The 26,202-nt window shown below is 47.1% G+C and overlaps 1 long non-coding RNA gene across 1 annotated transcript; it reads left to right on the top strand.

Annotated features, from left to right (window-relative positions):
- The first annotated feature begins 18,966 nt into the window (after nt 1-18,966).
- Nucleotides 18,967-22,614, top strand: LOC142297345 (uncharacterized). The gene is made up of 2 exons (XR_012751754.1): nt 18,967-19,043; nt 20,841-22,614. It is a non-coding gene; the product is annotated as an uncharacterized LOC142297345 (long non-coding RNA).
- The last annotated feature ends 3,588 nt before the right edge of the window (nt 22,615-26,202 follow it).

The following is a 26,202-nucleotide window of genomic DNA, read 5'->3' as shown; positions in this document are numbered from 1 at the left end:
TCACGACAGCACCCACGAGAGACTTAGAGAGAATACACACTGAGGGCGGGATAACCGTGTGAAGGGCCAAGCGTCCAAACGAAAGGACAGCGGAAGAACAAAGGGCCAGCCGGCAGAGCCCGGAAAAGGTGGAAGGAGAAGACCAGGTCGCAGCCTTACAAATACCGTCGACGAGACATCCGCCACGACCATCAAAGAGGAGGCCACCACCCAGGAGAACGATCCGGCACCAAGGAGGACAGAGGAACATGCTCCACCACAGATGCGAGGGAAACAGCATCCCACAGCCATCGGGGCAAGGGACGCCATGCCACCGGAGGATCACATCCGGAACCCTGAAAGACACCAGGGCACCAGGGCAACGGGACTAGCCAGAGTCCAGCCACAATTAGCGCATCTGATGGATGTGCCACTTCTGGGGCAGGTGTCGGCTGCTATTGTTAGGCTGAAAAGGGCCAAATAACTATGGCCCTTCCCACCCTAATAATATCAGCCCCCAGTTGTCTGCTACACCTTAGCTAGTTTTAGATAAAAAGGGAGGGGACCCCACGTCATTTAAAAAATAAAAACAAAAGTGGGATCTCCTCAATTTTTCATAACCAGCCATGGTACAGCAGACAGCTGAGAGTTGTAGTCTGCAGCTGTTCTTGTGCTGGATATGAAAAATGGGGGGACCCCACTTTTTTTTACCAAAAAATAAAAACAAAACAAAAAAAAAACAGCTGGCCAAGCTAGCTATCCCTCTATCAATAGAAATAACAGAATCAATTCAATGTCAATTCTATTCTGGTTTTTTTCTATTATCTATTCTATGTTTTATCCATTCTATTTTTTATATCTATTCTAGCTATCAATTATTTTATTTCTCCTTTAAAAAAATGCAGTAACAAAAACGCAGCAAAACATATGCGATTTTTGGATGTGTTTTTTTAGGCCAAAAACGTGCATCTTTCTGGTCACTACAAAGATGCAGTGTGTGCACATAGCCATAGCCTTTCTGCATTTGCGACCTGTGTTTCTGTAGTGAAAAATGACTGATTGCTCTCAGTGAGAGAAACAAAATTAAAATTTTGTAGTTGTGATACTTTTTTGTTTTGTAGTTATAATGTGTTTTCAGCTAGCACTTGTTCACACCTGTTGAATATGTGGGTCACTCTTTTTATATATTTATAGTGCATCTCTTTCTGATTGGGCACTCCACCCTACAACCAGGCTGTGTTCACTCCCCTTTACATCTGGAATTTAGCTGCCCAGACATAGCACCTCTGCAGGTGACAATTCTCCTGACAGTGGCATTCCACCAATAGAGGCAGGCTATGCCACTGCTATAGGGTCCATGAGCTGGGCGGCCTGGCGGTGGCTTCGGTGGCTGCCCACGGTGCCAGCGTCAGCACCAGGCCCATAGCCAAGGATCGCACTTTCAAATGTATCACATTGCAGATGAGGATACAGTTGAAAGCAATGATTAGAAGGAGCGCAGCGCTCCCTCTCATGATTATCCCACTGAGTCTGCACTCTGACAGCTCAGCACAGCTCTGACATCACTACTGTGCGCCAATCACCAGTGTGTTGAGATGTGCAGAGCACAGACAGCGGGCAAATGAAGAGCAGCAGCCGGTGACTGAGGAGAGTATGTATTCAGTATATGGTGGGAGTGCATAATGATATGTGAGGGTGTGTAATGCTATGTGGAGTGTATAATGCTATGTGGGTGTATAATGCTATGTGGGGGGTGCATCATGCTATGTGGGGGGGTGCATAATGTTATGTGGGGGTGAATAATGCTATGTGAGCGTGTATAGCGTTATGTGGGGGTGCATAACGCTAAGTGAGGGTGGATAACACAATGTGGGGGTGTATAACGCTACGTGGGGGTGCATAACACTATGTGGGGGCAGCATAAAGCTATGTGGGGGCAGCATAACGCTATGTGAAGGCAGCATAACACTATGTGGGGGCAGCATAACGCCATGTGGGGGCTGCATAACACTATGTGGGGCTGCATAACGCTATATGGAGGAATATGGAGAGTGTATTTTAGTACATGGAGGACTATGGGGTGCATTAGATGATATGGAAGACTATGTGGGGCCCATTCTGTATGAAGAGCGATGTGGAGCCCAATTCTGTATGGAGATCTATGTGGGAGCATTATGCTATATGGAGGACTATGTAAGGCCCATTACTATATGGAGGACTATGTGAGGCCCATTACTACAGGTACATCTCAATAAATTAGAATATCATCAAAAAGTTAATTTATTTCAGTAACTCAATACAAAAAGGAAAATGCATATATTATATAGAGTCATTACCAACAGTGTGATCTATTTCAAGTGTTTATTTCTGTTAATGTTGATGATTATGGCTTACAGCCAATGAAAACCCAAAAGTTATTATCTCAGAAAATTAGAATAATTACCACAAAACACCTGCAAAGGCTTTCTAAGCATTTAAAATGGTCCCTTAGTCAGGTCCAATAAGCTGATAATGTCCTCCAAAAATCAAGTATTACTCACAGCAAGTTGGGCTGCAGTGTGTACATCGCCCTGGCCAAAAACTGATGCTCTAGCAGGATACAGCTAAACCCCCACTAAGTGAAGGCATCACAGGTGCAGGAGAAGCAGATCACACACACACCTTCATGGAATGGAGGGGAGGTGACTGCTAGATGATAAAACTGCACACAAGTGGCTTGCATAGAGCGCTGTTCACATGCAGATGACACAGTCACAAACCCGCAGCCTATTAGGTAACGCCCTTCTATTAGATCAGGCGGGCTGCCAAGCCGTACTCCACTGTATATCATGCACGGACAGACACTCTACAATGCAAGGCCCAACAGAAAGGGGCCTGGCTGTATCCTGTACAAACAAAAAAATATGAGGTTTTTGTTGGTATTTATGGCCATAAAACGTAAGCCTACACCCTCGTCAAGGGACCTCATGTCTGTAGGTCCCTACACTAAATATAAAAAAAAGCAACAATAAGAGGATAATGTCCTCCAAAAATCAAGTATTACTCACAGCAAGTTGGGCTGCAGTGTGTACATCGCCCTGGCCAAAAACTGATGCTCTAGCAGGATACAGCTAAACCCCCACTAAGTGAAGGCATCACAGGTGCAGGAGAAGCAGATCACACACACACCTTCATGGAATGGAGGGGAGGTGACTGCTAGATGATAAAACTGCACACAAGTGGCTTGCATAGAGCGCTGTTCACATGCAGATGACACAGTCACAAACCCGCAGCCTATTAGGTAACGCCCTTCTATTAGATCAGGCGGGCTGCCAAGCCGTACTCCACTGTATATCATGCACGGACAGACACTCTACAATGCAAGGCCCAACAGAAAGGGGCCTGGCTGTATCCTGTATGTGGCGCCCTAGGACCTGGTCGCCACAACAGCATTGCCCTCCCAAAGGGTTAATACTGAGCCTGGAGGTAATTGGGAGATCCATTGGCCAGCAGGTTTAACACCCAACACAGTTCTCCCTCCGGCCAGCAGGGGGAGCTCTGAACCTGGAATTCCAGGGAGCCTTCCTCTACCTGACCAGAGGGAGGAAGTGGAGTCAGTCTGAAGGGAGTAGTGGAAGTGAACAGACGCAGAGTGAGCTGTCCTGTGAATCTGGGGCCTAGAGCTGGAGCAGCTTGGCCCAGAGAAGCAGGAATAGCTGAGAGGCAGCAGAGAGACTCAGACATCGGAGTCTGTGGTTGCCAGGGTATAAAATCCGTCCCTGGTAGCCGAGTCCGAAGGGCAGGAGAGCTGCAAGCCCCTGGCCCAGAAAGATCCAAGGTACAGCTGCAGCATCAGGGCCCGGTGTGGACTCCAGCGGAGAAGCACCAGAGAGAGGGTCTGCGCAGCCACCTACAGAAAGAAGGGACGTGCCATCGGTCCCAGCAGCAAAGAGGGCCATTGCTGGATTCAGAGAAGCAGGGTCCTATCATCACAAAGCAAAGTACAGGAGTAGGCCTCATACTCAGCTGGCCAGAAAGATCATCCCAAGTACTTCCAGGCCGACCGGATCCCCATCACCACCTGTAACGGTCTCCCAGGACTGGACTGTTCCCAGAGTAAAAGAGGAAAAGGTAAAGAGACTGTTGTTTGTGCCTGGTTCTTTCCTCGCCTGTCGGCCCTGCACCGTGTTAGCCACACAACACCATAGACTTTCACGGGCACCAACGGTATCCCGGGGCATCGCTCCACCTGTGGGGAGCAGTACCATCATAGCTGTCATAACATCACCCCGGAGTTCTCCCATAACAGCGGCGGCTTAATAGCCGCATACCACAGGTGGCGTCACGAACATTAACTCTAACTCATCAGCCACATATTCAACTGACACCCACCAGGGCCACGGAGCCGGGCCCAGCCACCACTGACTACCACCGGACTAGTCCGGCCCGGCACCGGGTGTCCCATAGCCCTGGGGTGGGCGAGTCAACTTTTGGCGTCACGAACAGGATTTCGTGCCCGGTCACACCGGGTACTGTGCGCCTGAAGAATTGCGCTTTAAAGACTGTATTACTGCGTGTTTCACTGTTTGAAAACTGCCGCCGCCATTAGCCTCACTGAGCGCAGGAAGAAGGGGGGCGTGCCTGACAAAGAGCGCGAAGGGAGCGCGCCATCAGAGCAGAGCGCTGTTAACCCCGCGCGACCCAGAAGGAAATTTGAAAAGTGAACGGAGCCTGGTAAGGTTCACTAAGGGGGAGGAAGATGTCCGACGCAGAGGGAGGGCAGGTGGCTGCCATAGCCCGAGACGCCGCAGCACCAGCCGAAGCGATCCCTGTCGCCGTCGCCCCAGCCCCCGCTGTAGCGCCGGTAATGCCGATCACCATGCCGTACATACCGGGAGCAGAATGGCTGCCGCAGTACTCCGGGGAGTCCCATACCTTGAGCGACTTCAGAGAAAGCCTGCACAGCTTGTTCCGGGTGTATCCGCTGACTGAGAGCCAGAAGGTGGGCATATTAATGGGACAGCTAGCCGGCGCAGCCCAGCGTGAAGTGAAGTCCTGGCCTGATACAGATAAAGGGACAGTAACCCAGATACTGGCCAAGCTAAAGAGTACTTTTGACACCCGCACCGCAGCAGAGATAAAGATGAGATTCTTTGGGTGCAAGCAGCGGGCCACAGACAGCATAAGGGACTATGCCTTAAACCTGCAGGAGGCCCTGAAAGCGGTTAAACAAGTGGACCCAGAGAGTGTACGTGAGGAACACAAACTCCTAACCGAGCAGTTCATAGAGGGGCTCCTGTCAGATGCCCACAGGACCCAGCTGCGTATCATGGTCCTGCAGAACCCTGCTCTGGACTTTGCAAAGTTTAAGGACCAGGCCATCCGGGTACTGAGAGAATCTACACCGAATGACCCAGTACCCCTCCGGCCTCTTGCTATCACGTACCCCGGGGTGGTGCCTGCAACACGAGCCACTGCAGGGGCTGAGGCGCAGTCCCTGGATAAGGATCCCACTGCAGAGCTCAGACAGCAGGTCCAGGAGCTGACCAAGACTGTGGCTGCCCTTGCCAAGACCGTGCAGTCTCTACAAGTGACCCCATCGCCTGCAAGAATCGAGTTGGCCTCCAGCCCAGATGACGTCCCATGGATGCGACAGAGGAGGGTTCCGCCGACCCGAGGCAGAGACACAGACCGGTATGATTCAACGGGACAACCGATCTGCCGCCGCTGCAGCCAGGCGGGCCACATTGCACGATACTGTCCTTTAAATGGGCCGAGCCTGGGGCCAGGAGCCGACCCCCAGGTGTAAGGAAGCCCGGCTCAACACCCAGCCGCAGCAAGTATGTGGGAGGACGACCGGTCCTTCCTATTGTGCTGGATGGGATCCCTTTGAATGCCCTCCTGGATACGGGGTCCCAGGTAACAACCATCCCCTACAAACTGTACAAAAGATATTGGGCTGATTCAGACATTGACCATGGCCCAGATGATGATTTAACAATTGTGGCCAGTAATGGTCAGCCCTTACCTCAAATTGGGTACAAAGAAGTAACCATTAAAGTGGGGCGGGTAGAATTGCCGTGTCAGGGGATGATAATTGTAGATATTGATCGCAAAGAATCTGACCCATTGGTAACCATTGGTACAAATGTGATAGAAAATTGTGTTGCCGAAGTGATAATTTTGTTGCAACAGGCGTCTGAAACTGCCAGCTCCGGGCAGCAGCGTGCCCTACAGAGGGAGATCAGAGCCCTGATGAGGAGGCAGCAGGTAGAGCTGGCCGGAGGAGAAATTGGCAGTGTGAGGGTAAGTGACCCCCTCCCCATTGCAATACCCCCAAGAAGTGAAATGTTGATATGGTGTCGGGCAGCAATAGGCCTCAAGGGTCAGGATTACCATGCCTTGGTAGAACCGGTGTATTCAGACAGCAGGCCTGGAGTCCTGATAGCCAGAGGGGTAGCAGACGTCCGCAAGGGGAGAGTGCCCATCCGTGTCCTGAATTGTGGGGAGGAGGAAGCCAAATTGCCCCGGTACGCCACTGTAGCAAAACTGTACACTGTCAGCAACAACACCATCAAAGCAGTGGAACCCTTGATCCCGTCCGACCAGGCGGAAGACAATGGCTCCAAGGGGCAGCTGGAAGACTGGTGCCAAAACTTACATGTGGGCACCGACTCCACCCCCTCACACCAAAAGCATGGGGTTTACCGGGTGGTACAGGAGTACGAGCGGGTCTTCAGCAAACACCCCCTAGATTTTGGGCAGGTGAAAGGGGTTAAACATCAAATCCCCACGGGTGATCATCCTCCCGTTAAAGAGAGATACCGCCCTGTACCCCCCGCACAGTATCAGCGTGCCAAAGAAATGTTACGGGAAATGAAGGAGGCTGGGGTTATCAGAGATAGTTGTAGCCCCTGGGCAGCTCCACTAGTGCTCGTAAAGAAAAAAGATGGTACAATGAGAATGTGTGTAGATTACAGGCAAATTAACCGCATTACACATAAAGATGCTTATCCACTACCCAGAATAGAGGAGTCACTAACAGCCTTAAAGTCAGCTAACTATTTCTCCACCTTGGATCTCACCAGTGGGTATTGGCAGGTTCCCGTGGCAGAGGCGGACAAGGAGAAGACTGCATTCACGACGCCAATGGGCCTCTGCGAGTTCAACTGTATGCCATTCGGGCTCTGCAACGCCCCAGGGACATTCCAACGGTTGATGGAGTGCTGCTTGGGCCACCACAACTTCGAAACCGTGCTGTTGTACCTGGATGACGTCATAGTCTACTCCAAGACTTATGAAGACCACCTGAAGCACTTAGCAGAAGTGTTTGAGTCTTTGTCAAAATATGGCCTGAAGATCAAGCCGTCCAAATGTCACCTCTTGAAGCCAAAGGTACAGTACCTGGGTCATGTGGTCAGCGCAGAAGGTGTGGCACCTGATCCGGAGAAAGTCACCGTAATCAAGGACTGGCCAAGACCCACCACGGTAAAGGAGGTGCGGCAGTTCCTTGGGCTGGTGGGCTACTACCGAAGGTTCATTGATGGTTTCACCAAGATAGCAGCGCCCCTTCAAGATCTCCTGGTGGGCCAGCCAAAGCAGGCTAAGAAGCAGAGCCCTCCCTTTGAATGGAGCAGCCAACTAGAAACATCCTTTGTCCAGCTGAAAGGGGCTCTCACGGGAGAAGAAATTCTGGCCTACCCTGACTACAGCCAGCCGTTTGTACTGTATACAGACGCCAGCAACGTGGGCCTGGGAGCCGTGTTGTCCCAGGTGCAGGGAGGCAGAGAGAAGGTGATAGCGTACGCCAGTAGGAAGCTTCGGCCCACAGAAAGGAATCCAGAAAACTACAGTTCCTTCAAGCTGGAGTTCCTCGCTATTGTTTGGGCAGTGACTGAACGCTTCAAGCACTATCTGGCGTCGGCCAAGTTCACCATCTTCACGGACAACAATCCGTTGACACACCTGGCAACAGCCAAGTTAGGTGCGTTGGAACAGCGGTGGATGGCCCGGCTGTCTAACTTTGACTTTACCATCAAGTATCGGGCTGGCAAGAAGAATAACAATGCTGATGCGCTGTCCAGAATGCCTCACTTACCCGAATCTGGAGAAGACCTGGATGAACTCGAAGAGATAGAGTTACCGGCTTTCCATCATCAGGGTGTTTCCCAGTGTGAGCATGCTGTGGGAGTGAAGCGCTCGAGCCAACACGAGGTCTCGGTTAACCCATTACTCCACCATAATTGGGAAGAAACACAGAATGGTGACCCGGCCGTGCGATTGGTCAAAGAGAAGCTAGCGCAAGCTGAGACCCATCTTGGCCCAGACGCTCCAGAGGAAGCCCAGCAGCTGTGGAAGGAGAGGGGACGACTGTTCACCTACCAAGGCAAGCTCTGCAAGAGATATGTCAACTATCGAACAAATGAACTTGTCTGGCAGATAGTGGTTCCGCAGAGGGATGCTCCAATGGTCCTAGCAGCGTATCATGATAACGCAGGACACTTCGGGTGGAAGAAGTTGGAGGCCTTACTCCGTGATCGGTTCTACTGGGTGCACATGAGAAAGATGATCGAGAAATGGTGCCGAGACTGTGGCCCGTGTAACTTGAGGCGGAAAGATGATGCCAGCCAAAGGTCTCCCCTACAGCCAATTGTCACGAAGCAGCCCCTGGAGTTGGTGGCCCTGGACCACGTGAAGTTGACACCAAGTCGGTCAGGCTATGTGTACGCCCTCACCATTGTGGACCATTACTCTCGTTTCCTGGTAGTAGTGCCTGTGAAGGACCAGACAGCCAGGACGGCAGCTAGAGCGTTCCAGGCATCCTTTTGTCGACCGCACGGCTATCCGGAAAGGGTACTGACGGATCAGGGTCCTGCATTCGAGGCTGAAGTGTTCCAAGAGTTCTGTAACATGTACGGTTGTAAGAAAATTCGAACCACACCGTACCACCCCCAGACCAATGGACTGTGCGAGAAAATGAACCATGTGGTTATTGATATGCTGAAGACCCTACCGCTGGAAGAGAGGAACCAATGGCCAGAAAAGTTGCCAGATCTGGTAGACCTGTACAACCACATCCCAGTGACTTCGACCAACTGCAGCCCCGCTTACCTGATGCGAGCCAGACCAGGCAAGTTGCCTGTAGACTTTGAGATGGGGACTGTGTCGCCTGAGGCGGTTCAAGAAATAGAGGATTGGGATGCAGAACGGCAGCAGCGGTACCGTAAGGTCCAGGAGTGCGTGGAAAGGAGCCTGTCTCAAGCAAGAACGAGACAAGAACAGCATTACAATCAAACAGCCCCAGCAACTCCCTTAGCACCTGGAGAACAAGTCCTCAAGAAGAAGCGGAAGACGCATAAGTTGGATGATCAGTGGGAAAACGAGCCCTACACCATTATCCCCTCCAACTTTGACAATAGTAAGGTATGCCTCATAAGCAAAGATGAAGGCAAGACCTGCCAAGCAATTTCCCGAGACCGCCTGAAGACGTGCCCTGAGCGGTGCAAAGTTCAAAAGGAAGTGGAGGAAGTTCAAGAAGAGGGGGAAGAGATGATACAAACAATCCTCGGCAAATTCCCCAAGACTTGGACCCGCATAAATGGTGCCGTAGTGGTACCGGTCCTGACGTTCCCACAGTTGGTCGAGCCAGAAACAGAACAGGTTCCGGATTCACCCAAAGAACCGTCCGCCCCGACACGAGGTGACACGCCAGCAGTGGAACAGGAGGATCAACCCCCTGTCAGTGGTGAACCTGTCATACCCTTGGCGACTCTTAGACCACATGGGCGATCATCATGCATACCTATTGGGGTTAGGCCTACCGGTAGTGCTGAGATAGGAGACACACTAAGTAGTCAGGGACAAACACCAGAGCTACGCAGGTCCCAACGCAGCACTCGGGGACAACCCCCTCTAAGGTATAGGGAATCAAATGTATAAAGGAGAAAGAAAGAGTATTTATTGGAATGTAAATAGTTATGCGAAATGTCTGTAATGTTGTGTACAAAATGTTTTTCTTTTTCTTTGATTGTGAAAATGGACAATTGGGCCACTGGACTATGGGTGGCCAACACCTAAATTGTTCATAGTTAGCACCAGTGTGCTCGACACCCCTGAAGAAAAACCCGTCCGGCGTGCATAGAGTGGGGTCATCAATGCTCTGACGCACGCCCAGAGCCTACGTTGGGGGTTTTATCGCGGCGGGTCCCCCATGGAGCAGTGTAATGGACACCCGGCAGGGAGCCACACTGGACTCTTATAGTACTGTTTGAATTTGTAACGTTAAAGAGAATGTGCCTCCCATATTGGGATGAAATGTATGACATGTTATGTTTTGTTTCCACAGTCCGGGAGTACTGAATTTAACTAAGGGGGAGTGTGGCGCCCTAGGACCTGGTCGCCACAACAGCATTGCCCTCCCAAAGGGTTAATACTGAGCCTGGAGGTAATTGGGAGATCCATTGGCCAGCAGGTTTAACACCCAACACAGTTCTCCCTCCGGCCAGCAGGGGGAGCTCTGAACCTGGAATTCCAGGGAGCCTTCCTCTACCTGACCAGAGGGAGGAAGTGGAGTCAGTCTGAAGGGAGTAGTGGAAGTGAACAGACGCAGAGTGAGCTGTCCTGTGAATCTGGGGCCTAGAGCTGGAGCAGCTTGGCCCAGAGAAGCAGGAATAGCTGAGAGGCAGCAGAGAGACTCAGACATCGGAGTCTGTGGTTGCCAGGGTATAAAATCCGTCCCTGGTAGCCGAGTCCGAAGGGCAGGAGAGCTGCAAGCCCCTGGCCCAGAAAGATCCAAGGTACAGCTGCAGCATCAGGGCCCGGTGTGGACTCCAGCGGAGAAGCACCAGAGAGAGGGTCTGCGCAGCCACCTACAGAAAGAAGGGACGTGCCATCGGTCCCAGCAGCAAAGAGGGCCATTGCTGGATTCAGAGAAGCAGGGTCCTATCATCACAAAGCAAAGTACAGGAGTAGGCCTCATACTCAGCTGGCCAGAAAGATCATCCCAAGTACTTCCAGGCCGACCGGATCCCCATCACCACCTGTAACGGTCTCCCAGGACTGGACTGTTCCCAGAGTAAAAGAGGAAAAGGTAAAGAGACTGTTGTTTGTGCCTGGTTCTTTCCTCGCCTGTCGGCCCTGCACCGTGTTAGCCACACAACACCATAGACTTTCACGGGCACCAACGGTATCCCGGGGCATCGCTCCACCTGTGGGGAGCAGTACCATCATAGCTGTCATAACATCACCCCGGAGTTCTCCCATAACAGCGGCGGCTTAATAGCCGCATACCACAGGTGGCGTCACGAACATTAACTCTAACTCATCAGCCACATATTCAACTGACACCCACCAGGGCCACGGAGCCGGGCCCAGCCACCACTGACTACCACCGGACTAGTCCGGCCCGGCACCGGGTGTCCCATAGCCCTGGGGTGGGCGAGTCATGTACAAACAAAAAAATATGAGGTTTTTGTTGGTATTTATGGCCATAAAACGTAAGCCTACACCCTCGTCAAGGGACCTCATGTCTGTAGGTCCCTACACTAAATATAAAAAAAAGCAACAATAAGAGGATAATGTCCTCCAAAAATCAAGTATTACTCACAGCAAGTTGGGCTGCAGTGTGTACATCGCCCTGGCCAAAAACTGATGCTCTAGCAGGATACAGCTAAACCCCCACTAAGTGAAGGCATCACAGGTGCAGGAGAAGCAGATCACACACACACCTTCATGGAATGGAGGGGAGGTGACTGCTAGATGATAAAACTGCACACAAGTGGCTTGCATAGAGCGCTGTTCACATGCAGATGACACAGTCACAAACCCGCAGCCTATTAGGTAACGCCCTTCTATTAGATCAGGCGGGCTGCCAAGCCGTACTCCACTGTATATCATGCACGGACAGACACTCTACAATGCAAGGCCCAACAGAAAGGGGCCTGGCTGTATCCTGTACAAACAAAAAAATATGAGGTTTTTGTTGGTATTTATGGCCATAAAACGTAAGCCTACACCCTCGTCAAGGGACCTCATGTCTGTAGGTCCCTACACTAAATATAAAAAAAAGCAACAATAAGAGGATAATGTCCTCCAAAAATCAAGTATTACTCACAGCAAGTTGGGCTGCAGTGTGTACATCGCCCTGGCCAAAAACTGATGCTCTAGCAGGATACAGCTAAACCCCCACTAAGTGAAGGCATCACAGGTGCAGGAGAAGCAGATCACACACACACCTTCATGGAATGGAGGGGAGGTGACTGCTAGATGATAAAACTGCACACAAGTGGCTTGCATAGAGCGCTGTTCACATGCAGATGACACAGTCACAAACCCGCAGCCTATTAGGTAACGCCCTTCTATTAGATCAGGCGGGCTGCCAAGCCGTACTCCACTGTATATCATGCACGGACAGACACTCTACAATGCAAGGCCCAACAGAAAGGGGCCTGGCTGTATCCTGTACAAACAAAAAAATATGAGGTTTTTGTTGGTATTTATGGCCATAAAACGTAAGCCTACACCCTCGTCAAGGGACCTCATGTCTGTAGGTCCCTACACTAAATATAAAACAAAGCAACAATAAGAGGATAATGTCCTCCAAAAATCAAGTATTACTCACAGCAAGTTGGGCTGCAGTGTGTACATCGCCCTGGCCAAAAACTGATGCTCTAGCAGGATACAGCTAAACCCCCACTAAGTGAAGGCATCACAGGTGCAGGAGAAGCAGATCACACACACACCTTCATGGAATGGAGGGGAGGTGACTGCTAGATGATAAAACTGCACACAAGTGGCTTGCATAGAGCGCTGTTCACATGCAGATGACACAGTCACAAACCCGCAGCCTATTAGGTAACGCCCTTCTATTAGATCAGGCGGGCTGCCAAGCCGTACTCCACTGTATATCATGCACGGACAGACACTCTACAATGCAAGGCCCAAAAGAAAGGGGCCTGGCTGTATCCTGTACAAACAAAAAAATATGAGGTTTTTGTTGGTATTTATGGCCATAAAACGTAAGCCTACACCCTCGTCAAGGGACCTCATGTCTGTAGGTCCCTACACTAAATATAAAAAAAAGCAACAATAAGAGGATAATGTCCTCCAAAAATCAAGTATTACTCACAGCAAGTTGGGCTGCAGTGTGTACATCGCCCTGGCCAAAAACTGATGCTCTAGCAGGATACAGCTAAACCCCCACTAAGTGAAGGCATCACAGGTGCAGGAGAAGCAGATCACACACACACCTTCATGGAATGGAGGGGAGGTGACTGCTAGATGATAAAACTGCACACAAGTGGCTTGCATAGAGCGCTGTTCACATGCAGATGACACAGTCACAAACCCGCAGCCTATTAGGTAAGGCCCTTCTATTAGATCAGGCGGGCTGCCAAGCCGTACTCCACTGTATATCATGCACGGACAGACACTCTACAATGCAAGGCCCAACAGAAAGGGGCCTGGCTGTATCCTGTACAAACAAAAAAATATGAGGTTTTTGTTGGTATTTATGGCCATAAAACGTAAGCCTACACCCTCGTCAAGGGACCTCATGTCTGTAGGTCCCTACACTAAATATAAAAAAAAGCAACAATAAGAGGATAATGTCCTCCAAAAATCAAGTATTACTCACAGCAAGTTGGGCTGCAGTGTGTACATCGCCCTGGCCAAAAACTGATGCTCTAGCAGGATACAGCTAAACCCCCACTAAGTGAAGGCATCACAGGTGCAGGAGAAGCAGATCACACACACACCTTCATGGAATGGAGGGGAGGTGACTGCTAGATGATAAAACTGCACACAAGTGGCTTGCATAGAGCGCTGTTCACATGCAGATGACACAGTCACAAACCCGCAGCCTATTAGGTAAGGCCCTTCTATTAGATCAGGCGGGCTGCCAAGCCGTACTCCACTGTATATCATGCACGGACACACACTCTACAATGCAAGGCCCAACAGAAAGGGGCCTGGCTGTATCCTGTACAAACAAAAAAATATATGAGGTTTTTGTTGGTATTTATGGCCATAAAACGTAAGCCTACACCCTCGTCAAGGGACCTCATGTCTGTAGGTCCCTACACTAAATATAAAAAAGCAACAATAAGAGGATAATGTCCTCCAAAAATCAAGTATTACTCACAGCAAGTTGGGCTGCAGTGTGTACATCGCCCTGGCCAAAAACTGATGCTCTAGCAGGATACAGCTAAACCCCCACTAAGTGAAGGCATCACAGGTGCAGGAGAAGCACTAAATATAAAAAAAAAAGCAACAATAAGAGGATAATGTCCTCCAAAAATCAATCTGTTGGGCCTTGCATTGTAGAGTGTCTGTCCGTGCATGATATACAGTGGAGTACGGCTTGGCAGCCCGCCTGATCTAATAGAAGGGCGTTACCTAATAGGCTGCGGGTTTGTGACTGTGTCATCTGCATGTGAACAGCGCTCTATGCAAGCCACTTGTGTGCAGTTTTATCATCTAGCAGTCACCTCCCCTCCATTCCATGAAGGTGTGTGTGTGATCTGCTTCTCCTGCACCTGTGATGCCTTCACTTAGTGGGGGTTTAGCTGTATCCTGCTAGAGCATCAGTTTTTGGCCAGGGCGATGTACACACTGCAGCCCAACTTGCTGTGAGTAATACTTGATTTTTGGAGGACATTATCCTCTTATTGTTGCTTTTTTTTATATTTAGTGTAGGGACCTACAGACATGAGGTCCCTTGACGAGGGTGTAGGCTTACGTTTTATGGCCATAAATACCAACAAAAACCTCATATTTTTTTGTTTGTACAGGATACAGCCAGGCCCCTTTCTGTTGGGCCTTGCATTGTAGAGTGTCTGTCCGTGCATGATATACAGTGGAGTACGGCTTGGCAGCCCGCCTGATCTAATAGAAGGGCGTTACCTAATAGGCTGCGGGTTTGTGACTGTGTCATCTGCATGTGAACAGCGCTCTATGCAAGCCACTTGTGTGCAGTTTTATCATCTAGCAGTCACCTCCCCTCCATTCCATGAAGGTGTGTGTGTGATCTGCTTCTCCTGCACCTGTGATGCCTTCACTTAGTGGGGGTTTAGCTGTATCCTGCTAGAGCATCAGTTTTTGGCCAGGGCGATGTACACACTGCAGCCCAACTTGCTGTGAGTAATACTTGATTTTTGGAGGACATTATCCTCTTATTGTTGCTTTTTTTTATATTTAGTGTAGGGACCTACAGACATGAGGTCCCTTGACGAGGGTGTAGGCTTACGTTTTATGGCCATAAATACCAACAAAAACCTCATATTTTTTTGTTTGTACAGGATACAGCCAGGCCCCTTTCTGTTGGGCCTTGCATTGTAGAGTGTCTGTCCGTGCATGATATACAGTGGAGTACGGCTTGGCAGCCCGCCTGATCTAATAGAAGGGCGTTACCTAATAGGCTGCGGGTTTGTGACTGTGTCATCTGCATGTGAACAGCGCTCTATGCAAGCCACTTGTGTGCAGTTTTATCATCTAGCAGTCACCTCCCCTCCATTCCATGAAGGTGTGTGTGTGATCTGCTTCTCCTGCACCTGTGATGCCTTCACTTAGTGGGGGTTTAGCTGTATCCTGCTAGAGCATCAGTTTTTGGCCAGGGCGATGTACACACTGCAGCCCAACTTGCTGTGAGTAATACTTGATTTTTGGAGGACATTATCCTCTTATTGTTGCTTTTTTTTATATTTAGTGTAGGGACCTACAGACATGAGGTCCCTTGACGAGGGTGTAGGCTTACGTTTTATGGCCATAAATACCAACAAAAACCTCATATTTTTTTGTTTGTACAGGATACAGCCAGGCCCCTTTCTGTTGGGCCTTGCATTGTAGAGTGTCTGTCCGTGCATGATATACAGTGGAGTACGGCTTGGCAGCCCGCCTGATCTAATAGAAGGGCGTTACCTAATAGGCTGCGGGTTTGTGACTGTGTCATCTGCATGTGAACAGCGCTCTATGCAAGCCACTTGTGTGCAGTTTTATCATCTAGCAGTCACCTCCCCTCCATTCCATGAAGGTGTGTGTGTGATCTGCTTCTCCTGCACCTGTGATGCCTTCACTTAGTGGGGGTTTAGCTGTATCCTGCTAGAGCATCAGTTTTTGGCCAGGGCGATGTACACACTGCAGCCCAACTTGCTGTGAGTAATACTTGATTTTTGGAGGACATTATCCTCTTATTGTTGCTTTTTTTTATATTTAGTGTAGGGACCTACAGACATGAGGTCCCTTGACGAGGGTGTAGGCTTACGTTTTATGGCCATAAATACCAACAAAAACCTCATATTTTTTTGTTTGTACAGGATACAGCCAGGCCCCTTTCTGTTGGGCCTTGCATTGTAGAGTGTCTGTCCGTGCATGATATACAGTGGAGTATGGCTTGGCAGCCCGCCTGATCTAATAGAAGGGCGTTACCTAATAGGCTGCGGGTTTGTGACTGTGTCATCTGCATGTGAACAGCGCTCTATGCAAGCCACTTGTGTGCAGTTTTATCATCTAGCAGTCACCTTCCCTCCATTCCATGAAGGTGTGTGTGTGATCTGCTTCTCCTGCACCTGTGATGCCTTCACTTAGTGGGGGTTTAGCTGTATCCTGCTAGAGCATCAGTTTTTGGCCAGGGCGATGTACACACTGCAGCCCAACTTGCTGTGAGTAATACTTGATTTTTGGAGGACATTATCCTCTTATTGTTGCTTTTTTTTATATTTAGTGTAGGGACCTACAGACATGAGGTCCCTTGACGAGGGTGTAGGCTTACGTTTTATGGCCATAAATACCAACAAAAACCTCATATTTTTTTGTTTGTACAGGATACAGCCAGGCCCCTTTCTGTTGGGCCTTGCATTGTAGAGTGTCTGTCCGTGCATGATATACAGTGGAGTACGGCTTGGCAGCCCGCCTGATCTAATAGAAGGGCGTTACCTAATAGGCTGCGGGTTTGTGACTGTGTCATCTGCATGTGAACAGCGCTCTATGCAAGCCACTTGTGTGCAGTTTTATCATCTAGCAGTCACCTCCCCTCCATTCCATGAAGGTGTGTGTGTGATCTGCTTCTCCTGCACCTGTGATGCCTTCACTTAGTGGGGGTTTAGCTGTATCCTGCTAGAGCATCAGTTTTTGGCCAGGGCGATGTACACACTGCAGCCCAACAGGTCCAATAAGCTACACAATCATGGGGAAGACTGCTGACTTGACAGATGTCCAGAAGGCAGTCATTGACACACTCCACAAGGAGGGTAAGCCACAAAAGGTCATCACTAAAGAAGCCGGCTGTTCACAGAGTGCTGTATCCAAGCATATTAATAGAAAGTTGAGTGAAAGGAAAAAGTGTGGTACAAAAAGGTGCACAAGTAACCTATATGAGGCCCATTACCACATGGAGGACTACGGGAGGCCCATTACTATGTGGAAGGCTTGGTGGGGCCCTTTACTCTATGGAGTACTTTGTGGGGCCATTATTATATTTGGAAAGCTATGTGGATGCCTTTATACTTTATCTAGAGTTATATGAGGGCCATTATACTGTGTGTAAGCAATTATACAGTGTGAAGGTTTGTGTGAGGTCTGTCATACTGTGCGGAGGGCTGTGTGCGGGCCATTATACTATATGTAGAATGATTATACTGCATGAAGGGCTGTGAGGGGGTTACAATTCGGAATTTTACTGTGTTGGGGTCACTATTCATTGCTAGGGTAGTTGAAGGGGAGTACAGTAGGGTCATCATACCGTGGCGTGTAGAGGGTGTTATGGAAGAATTTATTGGGGGAATCATACAGTGTTTGTGGGACACTTTTGTTGCCATCATATTTTATGGTTGCAATGAAAGGGGAAGCTAGGGGCTTCAATAGGAGAAAAAAATACTTTGTAAGAGCTGTAAAGTTGTGAAATATGCTCTTTTGTGACCCAGCTGAAAATTATTTTTTATTTATTGGGGGGGGCATTTAGAAATTCTGCAATGGGGCCCCATGATTTCTATGTATGCCTCTGTATCCTGTAGAGTTATCAGTCTGACTCCAGTACCTAGCACTAGTACAAATAAAGGGAGAACAGAGTCCGCTGCTATGTATAAGAAATAGGAAAACAGGCCAGGATAACAGCCTGCAACAGCTTGTCTAAATGAGCAATTAACCAAGGAACAACCAGTGCCCATGCCACCATGGTGAAAACCACTACCAGTATTATGAGAATGTCTTCCATAACCATGAGCACATGGCTACACTACATGACTTCACGGCTACAGTCACTGTCTGATGGCGGGAGCCACATGTCTACACATGTCTATGTGGACGCAGCAGAAAGTGTGGAAACATTGCCAGGGGCTCGGGCAGCATTGGCACAGGAGGATAGGTAAGGCCACTCTTACTTATTGCATGATTTTATACCATTAGCAGCCGCTGTTTAAAAAAGATGTAATTGGAAAACTTTAATATGCACAAAAAAAGCTAAAACTAAAATCTGAGTTTAGGAAAAAACTGTCAGGACCCCCCAAAAAGTATGAAAATGGCAGGAAAATGCATTGTTTAACTCAAACATATTGCTTCAGTGTTATTGCTGAAAAAAAAAATTAACAACCAGAAATATTAGCACAAAAAATAGCATAAGGTGAAATTGGGCAGGTTGCTATTGGCAACAGCTACATTTTTATTAATAATAAACAAGATCTCCATTTCTATAATTTTGCACTGTTGTATAAGAAGGAAACTGCTGTCTTCAGGCATAAAATTTCAGGTGCTCGTAATATGGCGCAGAAATCCATTATTATAAGTGGCTTATATTTCTCATATTTTCCTTTTTGTGAAGTCTTCATCACCTTGTCCTCACAACCTTGAGCCTAACCAATATGTTCTCCCATATAATTACTACTTATCAATGTTAATAACAGGAGAGGTCACATGTGACATCATCTGATACAGGCGGCCATTGTTACGTCCCAGCATGATGTCACAATGACTGGGAATCTATAGAACTTGGTGGACTCAGATGTTCAGAGCAAGAGGAGAAGACAAAGAGGGCGGTGGATCCAGGATTGATGACGGTGAAGAAGGGAAGACCGGAGGATCCCGAATCAAGGACACAGGTAAATGAGGAACTTTACTGGGTTTTCAATCAGTTACGCTTGTGCCAACATGTACGCTCAGGCTCTGTTCACACTGGGCATTTTTGCTGCTACTTTTTAGCAGCAAAATGTGATCTCTTGGTAGTAAAAAAAGCTGTGTTTTTGTGCAGAGTTTTTGCCACAGTTTTTACTGGGTTTTTGGTGCGTCATTTGTTTACATTACATATAAACCAAAAAAATGCACTGCTGCGTTTCTTTCACTCTCATGGCTTTCAATAGTGAAAAAAACAGCAAAAACAAATGCTAAAAGAATAGAAATCTTTACAAAATGCAGCATTTTGCCAGTTCAGTAAGAAAAAAAAAGTTGGTGTCTTTGTGTGCATGAGATTTCTGGAATCTCCTAGGTTTTGCTAATATGGTAAAAAGCAGTTTTTTATTAGCATGTATTTGCATAAAACCAATAAAAAAAATGCAGAAAAAAACCCCACACCAAAAGCAACCTGAGTGAACATAGCCTTATTCTCCAACTCTCCTGATTGTGGCTGTAAAGTACTATATTGTACCAGTCTTTGCTGTTACAATCTGTAGACTTGGGGGATGAAGGTTCCATGTGAGGTCACAAGGCGGGATGTTGGACACAGAGTTCCATGCCGCAAAAATGGAGAATCTACATGGAGATGTAAGCACAAAGATGGCGCCTGAGAGGGAGACACCGCATGGAGATGTAAGCACAAAGATGGCGCCTGGGAGGGAGACACCACATGGAAATGTAGGCACAAAGATGGTGCCTGGGAGGGAGACACCACATGGAAATGTAGGCACAAAGATGGCGCCTGGGAGGGAGACACCACATGGAGATGTAAGCACAAAGATGGCGCCTGGGAGGGAGACACCACATGGAAATGTAGGCACAAAGATGGCGCCTGGGAGGGAGACACCACATGGAAATGTAGGCACAAAGATGGCGCCTGGGAGGGAGACACCACATGGAAATGTAGGCACAAAGATGGCGCCTGGGAGGGAGACACCACATGGAGATGTAAGCACAAAGATGGCGCCTGGGAGGGAGACACCACATGGAAATGTAGGCACAAAGATGGCGCCTGGGAGGGAGACACCACATGGAAATGTAGGCACAAAGATGGCGCCTGGGAGGGAGACACCACATGGAGATGTAAGCACAAAGATGGTGTCTGGGAGGGAGACACCACATGGAGATGTAAGCACAAAAATGGCGCCTGGGAGGGAGACACCATAGTGGGGACTTCAGTCAGTGACTACAAGTGGTAACTGTGGTTGGCGCACATTGTTGGTGATTCTGTTACTTAATTTCAGATTTTATGGGAGAAAAAATTCTCATTACTACTTTATATGGAAGGGGGTTTTGTATTCATACAGGAACATACTATATATAGGAGCATTTGCTTCATTTTATTTATTTTGTTTTCAAATTGCAACATTTCATTGTTGTAATGTCATTATTACATTTCATTGTTGTAATTGTCGTAATTGTTAAGCGATATTTTTCAAAGCTTTATGTCATTTATTACACCATTTTTAAACACCTATTCCAAAACTTAAAAATGTGGTAACGTATGAATTGTAATATGTCATTATAATCTGAAAAATTGGTAGGTGGGGGATTGTTGTACATTATTTGTTCTCACATATGTGCACATATGGGGCATCTAGTCACAATCTAATTTAAGGACCTCAGATCACATATAAACAAAACCAATTGAAGTCCATCTTCCATTTTTACATTATTCTTCAGATTTCTAGTCCATTCCCTGACACTTATTTTTTTTTTCTTTCTAGGGAGTATATCTGGATCCAGAAAGCAAGACTGAAGAATTTAGAAAGGGCCATGATATTGATTAGTGTTAAGTGGGCTTTACACGCTACGATTTTGCTACAGCGATCTCGTTGGGGTCCCGGATTTTGTGACGCACATCCGGCCGCTGTAGCGATCTCGTTGTGTGTGACTCCAAGGAGCGATTTTGGATCGTTGCAAAAATGTCCAAAATCGCTCCTTGTTGACATGGGGGTCCGCTCCCAATTATCGATACTATCGCTTTGCTGTTGTTGTTCCTCGTTCCTGCGGCAGTGCACATCGCTGTGTGTGACCCCGTAGGAACAAGGAACATCTCCTTACCTGCCGCCGGCCACAATGCAGAAGGAAGGAGATGGGCGGGATGTTCGTCCCGCTCATCTTCGCCCCTCCGCTTTCATTGGGCGGCTGCTTAGTGACGTCGCTGTGACACAGAATGGACCGCCCCCTTAGAAAGGAGGCGGTACGCCGGTCACAGCAACGTCGCTATGCAGGTAAGTACGTGTGACGCGGGTGCGCAATTTTGTGCGCGACGGGCAGCGATATGCCCGTTTCGCACAAACAACGGGGGCGGGTCGCATGCTAGCAATATCGGTACTGATATCGTAGCATGTAAAGCCACCCTTAGATTATAGGACTATCGGTATATTATATTTGGTGCCTTATGTGTCATCATACACTGATTATACAGAACAAAATCTGGACTCTGTTTTATGGCATTCTGCTACAGCCATTTCTTTGTATTACTGTACGGAAAGTTGGCATGTGAGATGACACCACCTGTATACATAATCCCTATCCATCTGCTTGTTTTGCAGTATGTTGAATCTTGGTATCTGGGCATTGCATCTATAGAACCTGGACTTAGAGAAACCAAGGGGGAAAAAAAAAAAACCAAAAAAAAAAAAAAAAAAAAAAAAGCTGGACTTAGTTTGGTTTACATACAAGTTGATGGTGTCTATTTTCTCTTAACATTTGGTGGGATGCAGGTCTGGAGAGCTGTTGTCATCCTATTAGATAGATAATGCATTAATGTATTATAGAAATGTCTGATATCATGTTCCCTATTTTGTTATTATGTCACATCCTGGTCTCCATCTTGGACATCATAACAAACGGGCACTTTTTTGTTTAATTTCACATTGGCACTATAGGAAAAATGACACTACAGCTACAGAGGCGACCGTCTGATGGCCCAGCTCGACTACCCATCTCTCCTGAAGACCCTTTCAACTTTTTGAGGGTTGGGTGGAGGACATCATCTCTGAAAATAGGGTCCCACAGCTGCACCCCAGCAGATTGAAGAGTCAGTGCCCTAAAGCCACAGGGGGGTGTGTAGTCACTCACTACATCACTTAGGATGATTTCATTCTTCAGGAATTACACAGGAGTGGTCCTTGTGGTGGTGTGACATATAAAATCTGTCCTAGTCTGGGGCAATAGGGAATGCTATTTCTGCTCTTCAACCAACAGGCCTAAACGCGTCTTAAACTGCCAAAGGCCTAATTCCATTTCTTCTGTTAAGAGTTTATGAATGCCACATAAGGGATCTGATATGATATAACCGTCCTATATGTCAGTTAGTTGTAGTATAGCCTTGGTCCAGGGTTCTTGAACTGATCGCCTTTTCTCGGGGTCAAGAAGGAATTTTTTCCCTGTGGCACAAATTGGCTGAACGTGTCCAGGTTTTTTGCCTTCTTCTGGATCAATGGCTTTAGGTATAGGTAGAGACTGTATTTAATAAAGAGTTAAAAAAATGAATGATCTGTCTCCTCATTTCTTTATATTATATATAACACTTAGTTATTTGTATACATTGTATCAATTTTAGGACTTCTGACTGCTGCAATAACTAACACGGTACCAAAACCTTTTTCTTTTAATTAAATCTGTAGTGAAAAACGCATGGGAAAAATGTACCTATCATTGGACCGAAAATGCACCAAAATGCATGTGGTTTTTTTATGTGTTTTTCAGCCAGTGGGTGGGGTTTTTTTTACTGAAGAAACAAAACTGCAGCGTGCACACATAGCCTTAACTTAGCTTTGGAAAAATCTTTAGCTTTCTACCTTTAGTTGATTTGCTTATTTCCATTTTCAAGTGTCATCTTTGTGTCTTGTGGCAGCTTTTCACCCCACTCCAGTCATCATTATAACGTCCATTTTCTGCTCACGCTTACCATGATCATGTTTCTCTACAGTACCCCAATTCCCCAAGATATCCTCATTAGGGATGATCGAATACCCTATTATTCACTTCGATGGATATCCGACGAATACCTCACCGCTATTCGAGTATTCGCAAATATTCGACCCCCAATGTAAGTCTATGGGAAACCAGAATAATTTTACGTCAGACCTGTCGGTGACCTGTGGTGACTGAGGAAAAGGCTGAAGCAGTATGGGCATAGCCTGTAGAAGGTGCCTGACTGCATTTCTGGTGTCTTTGAATAACGTGGTCAGAGCAGCACGCGGCGTTTACGAAGTCGCTAGAACAGCTCTCAAACCAAAGTAAAAGAGGTGAAATTGCTAAGAAACAGTTTCTAGTGCCTAATAACTGTAATAAAACGTCAAATCAAGCCCCAAACTCCCAAAAAAAACCACTTTAGCATATGTTCACGCTTTTCGTTTTTTACATTTTTCCTTCTTTTTTGATTAGAAAGGGCTGTAACATACATTATATTGGTGTCTGTCCTACACCTCCTTTTTGGGACATATTTGACAGCACTTTAAAAGGTCAGCTACAATGTTCCCATTGGGTAGTTGACCTTGCCCTCCTCCTACTCCTCCTCCAGCACCACCGGCTCCAGTGACCCTCTTTCAAATGTAGAAAGAGCCACTGGCTGTCCTCAAATCTCAAACTTCTTAGGGCTCTCAGGTGGGCCCTGTAACATACATTGAGGAGTGATGGCAGTCATTTGTAGTTTTCTGCGTCCCCTATATCATTAGTGTGAAAGTTGTAATACGTACTCCATAACACTTTACAGTGCTATTGCTAATGTGGCCATTTGGGTGTTGGACTTGCCCTCCTCCTCCTCCACCAACACCAACGGCTCCAGTGGCCCTCTATTCAAATTCTATTCAAATGATTCACAAATGTATGTTTTATGGACAAATGAACGCCACGCTGGAATGCAGCACTGTGGAAGTGGCAGTTGTTTCACTCTGGAACTCAGGCTGTATTCCTCTAGCTAACACCGAGGATTTAAAAAAAAAATCAGTTTTCCCAGGGGGGAATGGTTCAAACACCATGTAGCACAACATCAGAAGGTACTCCCAACAGCTTTTTTTTAAAAAAAAAAAAAGATAGGATTTGCAAAAAAGCATAAGATGCCAAGGAGTTTAATACACTCAGTTTCCCCAGGGGATAATTGTTCAGACACCATGGAGCACTGCATCAGTAGTTACTCCCAACAGCTTTTTTTTTTTAAATTGGTAGGATTTTCAACAGGGTATAAAATGCCAAGATGTTTAATACATTCAGTTCCCCTAGAGTGTAGTGGTTCAGACACCATGTAGCAAAGCATCACAAGGTACTCCCAACAGCTCCCATCAGTTTTTTTAAAAAAATTGGTAGGATTTGCAACAGGGCATAACATGCCAAGGAGTTTAATACATTCAGTTTCCCCAGGGGATAATGGTTCAGACACCATGGAGCACTGCATCAGTAGGTACTCCCAACAGCTTTTTAAAAAAAAAAAATTGGTAGGATTTGCAACAGGGCATAACATGCCAAGAAGTTTAATACATTCAGTTCCCCTAAGGTGTAGTGGTTCAGACACCATGTAGCAAAGCATCATAAGGTACTCCTAACAGCTCCCAAGAGCTTAGATTAAAAAAAATTGGTAGGATAAGCAATAGGGCATAACATGCCAAGGAGCTAAAAAAAAAGACTAAATTACTTACCGGTAATGGGATTTTCCTGAGTCCACGACAGCACCCACGAGAGAGAGATCCGCCCCCTTCAGGACAGGAAACCTACAGATAAATAGGGGCGGTCCCCCTCCCTCATCAGTTGGTTGCAGAGAACAGGAGAGGAACCGCCAATGCATTAGCAAACACAACAGACAAATCCCAGGACACCGAAGCGTGAAAAACAAACAAAGGAAGGGCAGGGGTGTAAAGGGTGCTGTCGTGGACTCAGTGATGCCATGCCACCGGAGGATCACATCCGGAACCCTGAAAGACACCAGGGCACCAGGGCAACGGGACTAGCCAGAGTCCAGCCACAATTAGCGCATCTGATGGATGTGCCACTTCTGGGGCAGGTGTCGGCTGCTATTGTTAGGCTGAAAAGGGCCAAATAACTATGGCCCTTCCCACCCTAATAATATCAGCCCCCAGTTGTCTGCTACACCTTAGCTAGTTTTAGATAAAAAGGGAGGGGACCCCACGTCATTTAAAAAATAAAAACAAAAGTGGGATCTCCTCAATTTTTCATAACCAGCCATGGTACAGCAGACAGCTGAGAGTTGTAGTCTGCAGCTGTTCTTGTGCTGGATATGAAAAATGGGGGGACCCCACTTTTTTTTACCAAAAAATAAAAACAAAACAAAAAAAAAAACAGCTGGCCAAGCTAGCTATCCCTCTATCAATAGAAATAACAGAATCAATTCAATGTCAATTCTATTCTGGTTTTTTTCTATTATCTATTCTATGTTTTATCCATTCTATTTTTTATATCTATTCTAGCTATCAATTATTTTATTTCTCCTTTAACCCCTTCACCCCCGGCCACTAAAACACCCTAATGACCGGGCCATTTTTTGCAATTCTGACCAGTGTCACTTTGACAGGTTATAACTCTGGAACGCTTCAACGGATCCTGGCGATTCTGAGATTGTTTTTTCGTGACATATTGTGCTTCATGTCAGTGGTAAATTTAGGCCGATATTTTTTGCGTTTATTTGTGAAAATTTAGGAAATTTGGCGAAAATTTTGAAAATTTCGCAATTTTCAAACTTTGAAAATTTATGCCCATAAATCTGTGAGATATGTCACACAAAATAGTTACTAAATAACATTTCCCACTTGTGTACTTTACATCAGCGCAATTTTCGAAACAAATTTTTTTTCCGTTAGGAAGTTAGAAGGGGTCAAAGGTCATCAGCAAATTCTCATTTTTCCAACAAAATTTACAAAATAATTTTTTTAGGGACCACATTACATTTGAGGTGACTTTGAGAGGCCTAGGTGACAGAAAATACCCAAAAGTGACCCCATTCTAAAAACTTCACCCCTCACACTGCTCAAAACCACATCCAATAAGTTTATTAACCCTTTAGGTGCTTCACAGGAACCAAAGCAATGTGGAAGGAAAAAATGAAAATTTTACTTTTTAACACAAAAA

The sequence above is a fragment of the Anomaloglossus baeobatrachus genome, chromosome 1 (genome assembly GCF_048569485.1).
Source record: "Anomaloglossus baeobatrachus isolate aAnoBae1 chromosome 1, aAnoBae1.hap1, whole genome shotgun sequence".
In the NCBI taxonomy this organism is placed as follows: Eukaryota; Metazoa; Chordata; class Amphibia; order Anura; family Aromobatidae; genus Anomaloglossus; species Anomaloglossus baeobatrachus.
Note: the sequence above shows the minus strand (reverse complement) of the source record. Positions and strands in the feature narration are given on the sequence as shown.